Genomic DNA, 12470 nt, shown 5'->3' with positions numbered 1-12470 from the left:
GGTTCGTAAGTGAAATTTTTATGTTCAATTTTTGGATAAAAAGGTCAAAACCCTTTCTATAAAAGTTCTTGTCAGTGTTTTTAGAACTTTGATGTGCATACCAACCACTTAGGGATTGTGTTAAAAGGCATATGCAAATGTTAAAATTATACACCATATCTGAGCAAAGGCATAAATCTGCATTTCTAACAAGATCCTGGGTGAGGCTGATGCTACTGGTCCATGGGCCGCACATTGAAAAGCAGTGGTCTATGCTGTTCTTCTAACATCCCTAACAACACAACCTACTTTTGTTATCCCTAACAACACAACCTACTTTGGTTATTTTAATTCAAATACAAAGAAGTATAGACTAATCTGAATCATCTCTAATTACGATTTCATCAATCACTTGAGGAGATTTGTAAGAGATAGATGATGTTTTATTAGATAGGGCAAATACTCAAGAATATGTACGTTTAAACAGTTCTTTAGGTAGTTCTACTGGCCAGCCAGGTTGGGGAACCACTTCCCTAAATTATGGTGGAAGCAAATATGAGAACACCAAAATATTCACATAAAAACTGGGTAGGCACTATTTGCTTCAACGTGGAGGGACCTGGAGGGTATTATGCTGAGTGAAATAAGTCAACTGGAAAAGGACAAACATTGTATGGTCTCATTCATTTGGGGAATATAAAAATTAGTGAAAGGGAATAAAGGGAAAGGAGAGAAAATGAGTGAAAATATCAGTGGGGAGACAGAACATGAGAAACACCTAATTCTGGGAAACGAACAAGGGGTAGTGGAAGGGGAGGTGGGTGGGGGTTGGGGTGACTGGGTGATGGGCAATGAGGGGGCACTTGGCGGGACGAGCACTGGGTGTTATGCTATATGTTGGCAAATTGAACTCCAATAAAAAAATTTGTTAAATAAATAAATAAATATAAAAACTGGGTAGCAACTAGACTTGCCTCTGTTTACTGCAGAATAAAAATGTTCAGTCTTCTGCACCATACACCATCAGTTCTCTTTATGAGCTTTGAATTCCTGGAAAATGAATTAAATGAGGTCCTTAGACTCGATGTGGGAAAAAAATAATTTTATTTTCTGAGTAGAATATAAACAATGCACCTGGGAACATATTTCCTTTAAATGCACTTGAGTCCATAGTAGAAGCTGTTGTAATATTCCCTGAAGTGGGTGATACAAAGCTTCCAATTCAATTTTTTTCATTTTAGTCCAAGGCTTTATAAAAATCAAGCTTGCCAAAACGAAATGTATCAGCATGTGAGAAAATGAATTTGCAAGTATCTTTTTCTAACCAATGCTTTCTAATCACCTTCTCGGTTTCCTTTGACAGGTGGATATATTCCAAGACTTCAAAGGAATTTTGTGGTTTAAACCAATTTCATAATGCCAAAATGGCTAATAAGCCAAACTAGCCTATGCATATAATTTTCTGTACTATTAATGTTATTTTGAATAATAACTTCTATCAACTTTTGAATACCTTTAATATATAAGCCTCCATGCTAAAAACATTATGCTCATGTAAATTATCAAATATAGAACTAAAAGCAATAATGCAAAATAGCCAATATTAAAAACTTTCTATAAGTAAGGGAAGTGGGGCTTGGAAAAGTTCAGGATCTTGGCCTCTGTCAAATATGAGTCCTTATTTTGATGCATACCTACCTGAATCTTATGCAAGTAACATAAATTCCACTATGACTTTCAAAACCTGTGAATTAAAAAAAACAGAAGTGGAGGCCATATTGACTTCATGAAATTAAAGAAGTGTCATAACATCAATGATCCCTATTTTCAAGAAACCAAGACAGTTATCATGTATACTCCAAACAAATGAGTATACTGATCCTTTAAGTTAGAAGACCTACTGTTTTAGCTTCACTTCGGTTTTCTACATAATACAGATTCCAAATTATAGCTTTCCACATAAATAGATTTCTAATTAAAAGCATTTATAACCACCACTCACAGTGTTACTAAAAGGAAAAGTCCCACAAAATTCTGATCAGTCCCCCACTAAAAGGGGGACAATACCCAAACACTAGACCAGAGATGTTTGGGGAGCCCAGCAGGAAATGCACAAAAATGTGAGTGTGGGGGGGAGGAGTCTTGGCAGAGTTGGAACGCAGGACCAGTCAGAATAAATCTCCCAAGGAAAAGAGCTCTATGCTGAAAAGAAACTTCTAAAAGCAGGTCCCATGTCTTGTGGGTCAAACACTGGAAAAGGAGAATTATAATGAGGAGTTCGGGAAAGTGCATCTGGGGTAGAGAAAGAGACCCACTTTGGAAGGCAGAGGCAGTGCGTTTAGAAGTAGCACTTGATAGTAAATGAAAGGGAAGGAAGGAAGCAGATAATACTATGGTCCTACTGAAACAAGATGGACTCTAAAAATCAGGGGGAGTCTGAGCACATAAGAAAACATCCTATACTAAAGAAACTGCTCTTCACACAGCAACAGAAAGACTCCTTTAAAAAAACTGAAACAGAAATAATAAAAAGAATCAGAGACAACATGATACAAATGAAAGTCAGGCAAAGACGATTGCTATTAGTTTATTGGGGTGACAGTACTAAGTACTACAAGTTGAGTGGCTTAAAACAACAGAAATTTATTGTCTGTTGGTTTTGGAAGGTAGCAGTCCAAAATTAAAGTGTCATCAGGGCCATGCTTCCTCTAAAACCTTTAGGGGAGGCTTTCCTTGCCTCTTCCTAGCTTCTGGTGGTTTGCATGCAATCTTTGGTGCTCCTTAGCTTGTAGATATATACCCCCAACCTCTATCTTCATTGCCACATGGCTTCCTGTCTTGATCTTCACATGGTCATCTTCTTAGAAGGAACACCAGTCATATTGGAGTAGGGACCCAACCTACTCTAGTAAGAGTAGAGTTATAACATCATAACTTAAAAAATTACATATGCTATGACCCTGTTTCCACATAGGGTCATATTTAAGGTATTGGGGATTAGGACTTCAACATATCTTTATGGGGAGAGGGAGGAAGGACACATTTCAAGTCATAACAATTTTATATATATAGATGTATATATATAAATTAAATATAAATATATAGAATATATATAAATATAAAATATATGTGTATTTTTTCCTGAAGAAGAAACTAAAATGATTACACATAAGTATTTAAAATCATAATTTAAGATTCAAGAAAATTTCTAGGAATAAAAAAGCCCTGTGTGTATATACCGCAACCAGATACTGTATACTGAGTAAAATGACAATAATGTTAATGTGTATTGATTAACACATTATAAAATTATTAGACTGATAAAATTATTAGACTTTAAATATAAAGAAAATAATGTTCTAGGTCTCTGGGGGAAACAAAAGAAACAAAAAAAAAAACAAAAAACCCACTTTTCTTATAAAGGACAGAAAATTAGATTGTTATAATCTTCTGCACATAAACACATCGAACTCCAAAGTGTAGTCAAACAATATGTATAAGGTACTCAAGGCAAAGAGTGTAAGCACAAGTTTTTATCTAGCCCAGCCTATTCTCAGTAACAAGACAATTTGCCTTCTTCTGGAAGAATTTAGTACAAAAAAAAATCATTCAACCAATAAATCATAGTGCAACTTCGGAAAAAAAAACTGGTGGTGAGGTGTGAATTTATTGAACTATACAGATCTAAGATCAAAACAAAGTTTGGAATTGGGTGGTTTTAAAATATGTTCAAAATTACTTTATGTGTTTCCCTTCAAGAGGTCTAGCCTAACTCCCCTCTTGTTGAGTGAGGGCTGAATTTAGAGACTTCTTACAAGTGTAAAAAACAAAAAAGTAGAAGTGATAGTGTATCATTTTTGAGACTAGGTCATTTTTTAAAAGTATGGGTTTTGGCGTGAGTGGGTGGTGCAGTTGGTTTACCCTCTGACTCTTGGTTTCGGCTGAGGTCATTGTCTCAGGGTTGATATCAAGCCCTGCATCAGGCTCTGTGTTAAGTATAGAGTCTGCATAAGACTCTTTCTTCCTCTCCCTCTGCCCTATGCCCCCTAAAATAAATACATAAACCTTTAAAATAAATAAATAAATAGCATGGCTTTCTCTCTCTCTTTCTTTCTCTGTCTCTCAGGACTCACTCACTCTGGGGAATATCCACTGTCACATCATAACAGTACTCAGGTAGCTCTATGGAAAGAATAAGGAACTAAGCCTTCTGCCAAAAGCTATGTGAGTGAGCCATCTTAGCAGAGGAAGCTCCAACTCCTATCAGAACTTCAGATGACGTCAGCCTTGGCCAATATGTTGAATTTACATAATCTTGTGAGAAACTTGAAGCCAGAATCACTGAGTTAATTCCACTCCTGGACTTTGAACACTGAGAAAAAGTTTTCATTGTTTGAAGTTACCACATTTTGAGGCAATTCTTTACATAGCAAGAGACAGCAAATACAGACTTTCATAGCTGTGAGTGGATGTATTCTCACAGGAAACAAGTGAAAATGTGAGTGTGCCTTTGGAACCTGGCAGTGGGAAGATCTGCAAGGACTTTGCAAAGTTTGTTAGTGAAACCATAAAGTCCCTTGAACAGACTGTGGGTGGAAGTCTATACAGTAGAGAGGCTTTTAATGAGACCTTAAAGGGAAATGAGGAACATGTTATTGGAAACCCAAGAAAGAGAATCTTTGTTATATAGTGACAGAAAGTTTAGCATTAATGTGACCTGTAGCTCTATAGAAATGAGAAAACATACCTAATGAACTGGGTGATATAGCAGAGGTTTAAGCATAATGTTAAACCTGTTTTAGTCTTGATGCTTATAATAGTATGAGAGAGGATAAAGATGACGAAGAAGAAGAAGAAGGCAAAGATGAAGAAGACAAAGATGAAGACGAAGAAGACAAACAAGATGAAGAAAACAAAGACGATGAATACGAAGACAAAGAAGAAGAAGACAAAGATGAAGAAGAGAAAGAAGAAGAAGAAGAAGAAGAAGAAGAAGAAGAAGAAGAAGAAGAAGAAGAAGAAGAAGAAGAAAGAAGAAGAAGAAGAAGAAGAAGAAGAACTAGTAAATCAAAAGGAGTGAGGATTTGCTAGTTTGAAGAATCCCAGCCTCATCAGATCACAAATAATGCTAAAATTAAGAAATGCCTTCCAAGTAAAAGTGAAATCCAGGGCACTACCAGGAACACTTGGTCTAAAGATGAAGCAGAACATGGCTTCAACTTTTATTAAAATTATTCCTCAAGACTGCAGAAAGCTCTAAAGTGGTGCTTAAGAATACCATTCAGTCAGACAAAGGCACTCTAAAGAGCATAAGGATATGCCTCACTGGGACATGTCTCCCAACAATAGCATTTCTAAGAAGCTTAAGAGCTTTATCCCTCAGGTTAAGAGACAAGAGAGGGTGTTTATCCTGAAGAGATCTGTGGGCATGGCTCTTATCTAATGGAGTGAGATTCACAGGAAACCCACCAAGTTTTTAATGGAATTACATTTTTCATTAACACTTCCCACTTAGAATAAAAAGTACAATGATAATACATAATGAAAAGAGTTCTTTAGACACAGAATTCTGACATGAAGATGGCCGAGAAACTATGCAACTGCAAGCATGAGTTACCATTCTTGGAAAAGGAGAATGATTCATAGGGTGAAACCAGCAGTCCAGAGGGTTTAGCCAAGAGCCATGGATATTATTCCTGGCAGGAACAGAACTGAGTCTTAATCTAGAAATTGCCAATGTTTGCCCAGCTGAGTTTTCATAATTCCTATAGATGAGTGACTCCTTGAATCACCAATCACCTTCCCTCTTTTAACAGGAATTTGAAAGGTTATCTTTTTTTAATTAATTAATTAATTTTGGAGAGAGAGAAAATGAGGTGGGGAGGGGCAGAAGAAGAGGGAGAGAGAATCTTAAGCAGACTCCCCACTGAGCATGGAGCCTGAGGCAGGGCTCCATCCCAGGACCCTGAGCCACCCAGGCACCCCAGAATTTGAGACATTACCCTGATGCCTGTCCTACCATCATATTATTTGGTAGATAAGGTGAAGATAACTTGTCTCTTTCAGATCTAGAGAAACTGTACTGAAGGAGTTATACTAAAGGAACTATAACAAGGAGCCTCACATGTACCTAGCTAGGGCTGATTTAAGCAACAAGATTCTTAAATTTAAGGTGATATTTTAATGGTAGGAAACAGTTAAAGGTTCTGGGAGAAGAAAGTGTATCTTGAATATAAGAAGAATACTTTGTGGCCAAGAGATTAACAGTGGATTTTTTTTTGTTTGTTTTCAAAAAGTCTACAAATTCTCTGATATGGCCCCATTCAAGAGGTACAGCCTAATGCCTCCTCCCCTCAGTGTGAACTAGACATTGTGACTTGCTTCTAACAAATATTACAAAATGCAGAAGTAATGCTATGTGACTCCAAGATCAAGACTTTGAAGGCACTGCAGCTTCCTCTTGTTCTGTCTTGGAGCACTCACTCAGAGAGAACCCACCTGCCATGTAATGAGGTTACTCAAATAACACTGAAGAAAAGCTCATATGATAAAGAACTGAGACCCAGTCACTAGCAAGGAATTGAAGCTTCCTGCCAACAGCCATGTGAGTGAATCATCTTAGAAATGTATCCTCCAGTGGCAGTTAAGCTGTCAGATGACCACTCTGCAGCCAACAGCTTAACTGCTATTTCATGAAAGAACCTAAGCTTGAACCACTCAGCTACGCACTAGTAGACTTCTTGCCCTCACAAACTATGTGATGTAATAAATGATAATCTTAGATTAAGTTTTGAGGGCAATTTGTTATACATAAAAAGTATCTTTAAGAAACATAAATAAAGAAGATGTGGTTTATGTATACAATGGAATATTCCTCAGCCATTAGAAACGACAAATACCCACCATTTGCTTCAACGTGGATGGAACTGGAGGGTATTATGCTGAGTGAAATGAGTCAATCGGAGAAGGACAAACATTATATGGTCTCATTCATTTGGGGAATATATAACAATCGTGAAAGGGAATAAAGGGGAAAGGACAAAAAATAAGTAGGAAATATCAGAAAGGGAGACAGAACATGAAGGACTCCTAATTCTGGGAAACGAACTAGGGGTGGTGGAAGGGTAGGTGGGCAGGGGGTGGGGGTGTCTGGGGGACAGGCACTGAGGTGGGCACTGACGGGATGAGCACTGGGTGTTACTCTATATGTTGGCTAATTGAACACAAATTAAAAAATAAATTTATAAAAACAGAAACATAAATAATATAGGGGTTAAATGAATGCCATAGGATTGAACAATGTGGAAATAAAATAACAAAAAAATGGGGAAATAGGTATAGAGAGAGAAAGAAGAAACAAGTGCATCAATTATCTCAAAGGTGGACATCAAAGAATATAATAAGCTGATAAATCAAATAATAAATCTGAATCAAACCTATGAGTAAACAACACTTAAAAAGCTAATACCATTGATTCAAACTGAATGAAAGGCGAGTGAGAAGAGACACGGTTCTAATCAAATAAAACAATTACTAAAACTGGCAATTAACTAAAGCAAACAAAATAAACCTAACTGTATATTAAATCAATAACATTAACATCCATTTAACAGAATCATTTCAGATTTGTATGTTCTTAGTGACAGAGATTAAAAAGAAAAACAATGGGACTCCTGGATGGCTTGGTGGTTGAGTGTCTGCCTTGGGCTTGGCTCAGGTCATGATCCTGGAATCCTGGGATCCACCACAGGCTCCCCACATGGAACCTGCTTCTTCCTCTGCCTGTGCCTCTGCCTCTCTCTGTGTGTCTCTCAGGAATAAATAAATAAAAGCTTTAAAAAAATTATTTCTAATAGTTAATGAAAACTCAAAGGACATTGTTAAAAGAAATGTGCACAAAATGAACACACACACAAAAATTAAATTCATAGGTCGCTGGATATCATATTTAAAATACTTTATCACGTAAACTTGATTCTTCTGAAAGAAAAAGCAAAATAAATAAATATAGTGGATGATTTCATTCTTTGAAACACCCAAGATTTGGGACGCCTGGGTGGCTGAACATCTGCCTTCGGCTCAGGGCGTGATCCTGGAGTTCCAGGATCGAGTCCGACATTGAGCGCTCTGTGAGGAGCCTGCTTCTCCCTCTGCCTGTGTCTCTGCCTCTCCCTCTGTGTCTCTCATGAATAAATAAATAAGATCTTTAAAAAACAAACAAACAAAGAACTGATGAGGAAAAATACTCAGCTAAATTCTTTTTATAGAAAACAGTAGTAAAACATAATTACACAGAAATTATTGCCAGTAATGAGATGACAAAGATATGTAAAAGAAGTACTAAGTGAAGTAAAGCTAGATAGTTATATTAATATCATGAAAAATTGTTTTCAAGGCAAAAAAATATTAGAGATAAATAAGGTCATTAAGTGTGGTGAAAGAAGCAATGCATCAAAAAATATAATTCAGAATAACCTACCATAAACTCAAAATATCTCTAAGTGACAGAATTATAACCAGAATTTAGACAATTTACAATAAATGAAAGATTTAAACAAACCTACACTACAAACAAGTAATTGATAAATCATGTAGACAGAAAATTAATAAAGATGAATAATATACTTTGTGAGGCTGACTTAGGAAATATATATATAAATCTACAACAAAAAATCAGGATATATGCATGCTTGGAAAGCAGTCATAAAACATTTAAAAAGCTGCTGATCAGGGCTTAGGCCACAAAACAAATCTCAACCAAAAATACTAAAAACACTACTTTCTCATAACACAATATAGTACAACTAGAAAGTAACGTCAAAAGTGGGCCTCCAAAGCTCATACATCAAAAAAATAAAATAAAATAAATGTGATTAACTCATATGTTAAAAAAGCTTAATAAGAATTGTTCTTTTTAAAAGATTTTTATTTATTCATGAGAGAGAGAGAGGGAGGCAGAGACACAGGCAGAGGGAGAAGCAGGCCCCATGCAGGGAGCCCGACGTGGGTTGGGATCTGGGGACTCCAGGATCACGCCCTGGTCTGAAGGCAGGCACTAAACCGCAGAGCACCCAGGGATCCCCAAGAATTGTTAAATAATTAGAACTACTTGTAAAATCCGGTTAAATTAATACATAGATGATTTATAGACTTGAATGTGTATATTGAAATGTAACAAATATTAAGAATTATGATTTACATAGTGATTTAAGAAATCAGATAAAGAACAAAAGACTAAGTCCAAATAAAAGGAAAGAAATACTGAAGGCAGTATGAAGTAATAAAATAGAAAACAAAGAATGATAGGGTGTAGTAATCACACACAGAAGATATTTCTTAAAAATGTTAATAAAACAGACAAACCTCTGCCATAGTTGATAAATATAAAAAAATAGATAAATTAGCAATATTAGCAATGATTAGTTTATTATTTAGGTAATGCTCACTGCTAATAAACTTCAAATGTCAGTGACTAAACAAAATGAAAGTTTATTTCTCATTTATTTAACAGCTGAGTACAGAAGGTTTTCCTCCATTCGTTGATTTAGAGAACAAGAATTACTCTGTCTCAGAGGTCACACATTCCCCAGGGCATGAGGTTTTTCATCTACACTAAAAGATTTCTGTAAAAGGCCAAATAGTAAATATCTTTGCAGCCTACATATGGTGTCTGATGCATACTATTTTTATAAAATAATTCTTGAAAATATTTCAAAAATTCTTAACTCACAAACTATGAAAACAGGCCAAAGACCAGATTTGGCCCTAGGTCATATTTTGCCTATTTCTGACCTACATGAAAGAAAAAAGAAAGTATATATATATATTAAAAAAAAAAAAAGTAGATCCTCTTAACCAGCTTGATTCATAGGTGACTTCTACCATTTTTGTTCAAATTCCACTAACAAGAACTAGTCCCACGACCTTAGTGAGATACATAAGGAGCTAGAAAAAGTCTCTTCCAGTGAAATTTCCTCACTATGGAAAAAAAAAAAGAGAGAAATTTTAGTGGAAAGTTAGCCATCTCTGGAACAGGCATGAAGAAGGACATAATGAAATTTTTAAAAAATGAAATCACACAAAATGTATCAAGACCATGTAGGTTACTTCTCGATATTGCAAGAAACATTTAAAATAGAAAAAAGTTCACCATTTAAAGAAAAATTCTATGAACATCTCATTTTATACAGAAAAAAACTGAGAAAATATATTTGTTCACAATAAAAACTCATTCAAGTTGGAATCAAAGTGAATCTTGACAAAGAATATCTATCAAAAACCTACAGGTATCTGTCCTCACTTAGTCAATATTATACCCAAGTTCTAGCCTCTACATGGGCAATGTGCAATTCTAGCCAATGCAATAAAACAAGATAAAAAAATGAAAATTACTAGGACACTTGCGTGGCTTAGTCAGTTAAGTAACAGACTCCTGATGTCACTCAGGTCTTGATCTTATGGTGATGAGTTCAAGCCTTGTGCTGGGCTCCATGTTGGGTGTGGAGCCTACCTAAAAAGAAAAAAATGGAAATCACTGATAACTATTAAAGGACAAGTCGCAGCATATGGGTTTATTAGTTTTTAATTCATATAATTGGGGAAAAAAGCTCTAGGAAACAAAACTGAAGGTCAACAATTCATATAAGAAAGGATAAAACACAAGACCATGTCATTCATAGGACACAAAAATACAAAAAGTCATTAAATATATCTTTAAAATTAGGAAATACACATTAAGGGCACCTTGGTGGCTCAGTGGGTTAAGCATCAATGATCCCAAGGTCCTGGGACTGAGTTCTGAATCAGACTCCCTGCTCAGTGGGGAGTCTGTTTCTCCCTCCCCCTCTGTCCCATCCCCCTGCTTACGTGCATTCTTGCTCTCTCTCTCAAATAAAGAAATCTTAAAAAAATAAAATAAAAATTAGGAATTACACATTAAAGAATTGCCACTTCCTACTAATCCTTTTTTTTTAACTTTTTAAAAAAATTTTTATTTATTTATTGATAGTCACACACAGAGAAAGAGAGGCAGAGACATAGGCAGAGGGAGAAGCAGGCTCCATGCACCGGGAGCCCGATGTGGGATTCGATCCCGGGTCTCCAGGATCGCGCCCTGGGCCAAGGGCAGGCGCTAAACCACTGTACCACCCAGGGATCCCACTTCCTACTAATCCTAATGAAGGGAGAAAAAGTATTCTAAGTTCTCTTAATGTTGGGAGTGAATAGTACCCACTTGTTGATGTGTAAATTTGCAAACATTTATGAGAAGCAATTAATAACATCTAGCAAAACTTCAGACTTGCATACATTAGAATACAGTGATTCTGACCACTCACAGTGAATACTGCTAGCAAACCTTCAAACAACACAGGTCAGAGGGCCAACAGAGTCCTCTATTATTTCAATAATAAAAGCTAACTAATATCACACATACAATCATTAGGAGGCACCTTAAAGGTTAAGCTTAACTTCTAAATGTTTGAAAAGTTTTTCGGGAAAAGAATGCTTCCATGCATTACTTTGAGACAGGAACCAGTTGACAAGTCATCATTTCTTATTAGCATATAAATCAGAGTCATATAATGGATCATCTGCCAAAAGCATAGTCTACTGACATCAAGCCAAGGCATTTAAAGTAGACTTTCTTTCACTTAGAAAAATAATGAAAAAAAAGTACCAAGGATGCTCTGACTTCCAGCAATCATAGTAGTATGGATATACAGAGAGCAGAGGGAGCCAAAGTAGCTGAACCTATTTAGAAGTGTTGTAAATTGTTTAAGGATCCAGGGAATTATTTTTTTTGCTTCAAATTAAAATACTATAAAATGCTATACCAAAAGAACAAGAAAATAGTGGTAAGGAGAAAAAAATGTTAAATGAATGACTTCCACATCATCCCAACCCCAAAATATAATTCATGGGGAAAAATGCACCATAAAGTGCATGGCCCCACATAAAGGTGACCTAAGATAACAATTAATATTTATTCACTGGAGGGGCACCTGGGTGGTGCAGTCAGTTGAATATCTGACTCTTGGTTTTGACTCAAATCGTGATCTTGGGTCCTGCTTCTCACTCAATGAGAAGTCTGCTTAAGACTGTCTCCTTCTCCCTCTGCCCCTCCCCCCAAAAATAAATAAATAAACATCTTTATTTTTTTATTTTTATTTATTTATTTTTTTTTTTATAAAAATCTTTAAAAATATATTTATTTTTTTTTAATTTTTTTTTTTTTTTTAATTTATGATAGGCACACAGTGAGAGAGAGAGAGGCAGAGACACAGGCAGAGGGAGAAGCAGGCTCCATGCACCGGGAGCCCGATGTGGGATTCGATCCCGGGTCTCCAGGATCGCGCCCTGGGCCAAAGGCAGGCGCCAAACCGCTGCGCCACCCAGGGATCCCCAAAATATATTTATTTTTTGGAATTAAATAGGAGTACAAGAATACAGAGAAAAAAACAAATTTCTCACCAAAATGGTCAGAAAATCTT

At 36.1% G+C, this 12470-nt stretch overlaps 1 long non-coding RNA gene across 1 annotated transcript; it reads right to left on the bottom strand.

The window, feature by feature from the left end:
• Window positions 1-952: 952 nt before the first annotated feature.
• On the bottom strand, window positions 953-10491 carry LOC144300178 (uncharacterized). Its single transcript, XR_013366772.1, has 3 exons — window positions 10372-10491; window positions 1678-1723; window positions 953-1029 (listed from the first exon to the last, which is right to left on the bottom strand). It is a non-coding gene; the product is annotated as an uncharacterized LOC144300178 (long non-coding RNA).
• Between the last annotated feature and the right edge of the window lie 1979 nt (window positions 10492-12470).

Source organism: Canis aureus, chromosome 28 (assembly GCF_053574225.1).
Source record: "Canis aureus isolate CA01 chromosome 28, VMU_Caureus_v.1.0, whole genome shotgun sequence".
Classification (NCBI taxonomy): Eukaryota; Metazoa; Chordata; class Mammalia; order Carnivora; family Canidae; genus Canis; species Canis aureus.
The sequence above is the reverse complement of the archived record's forward strand: the minus strand, read 5'-3'. Positions and strand labels throughout refer to the sequence as shown.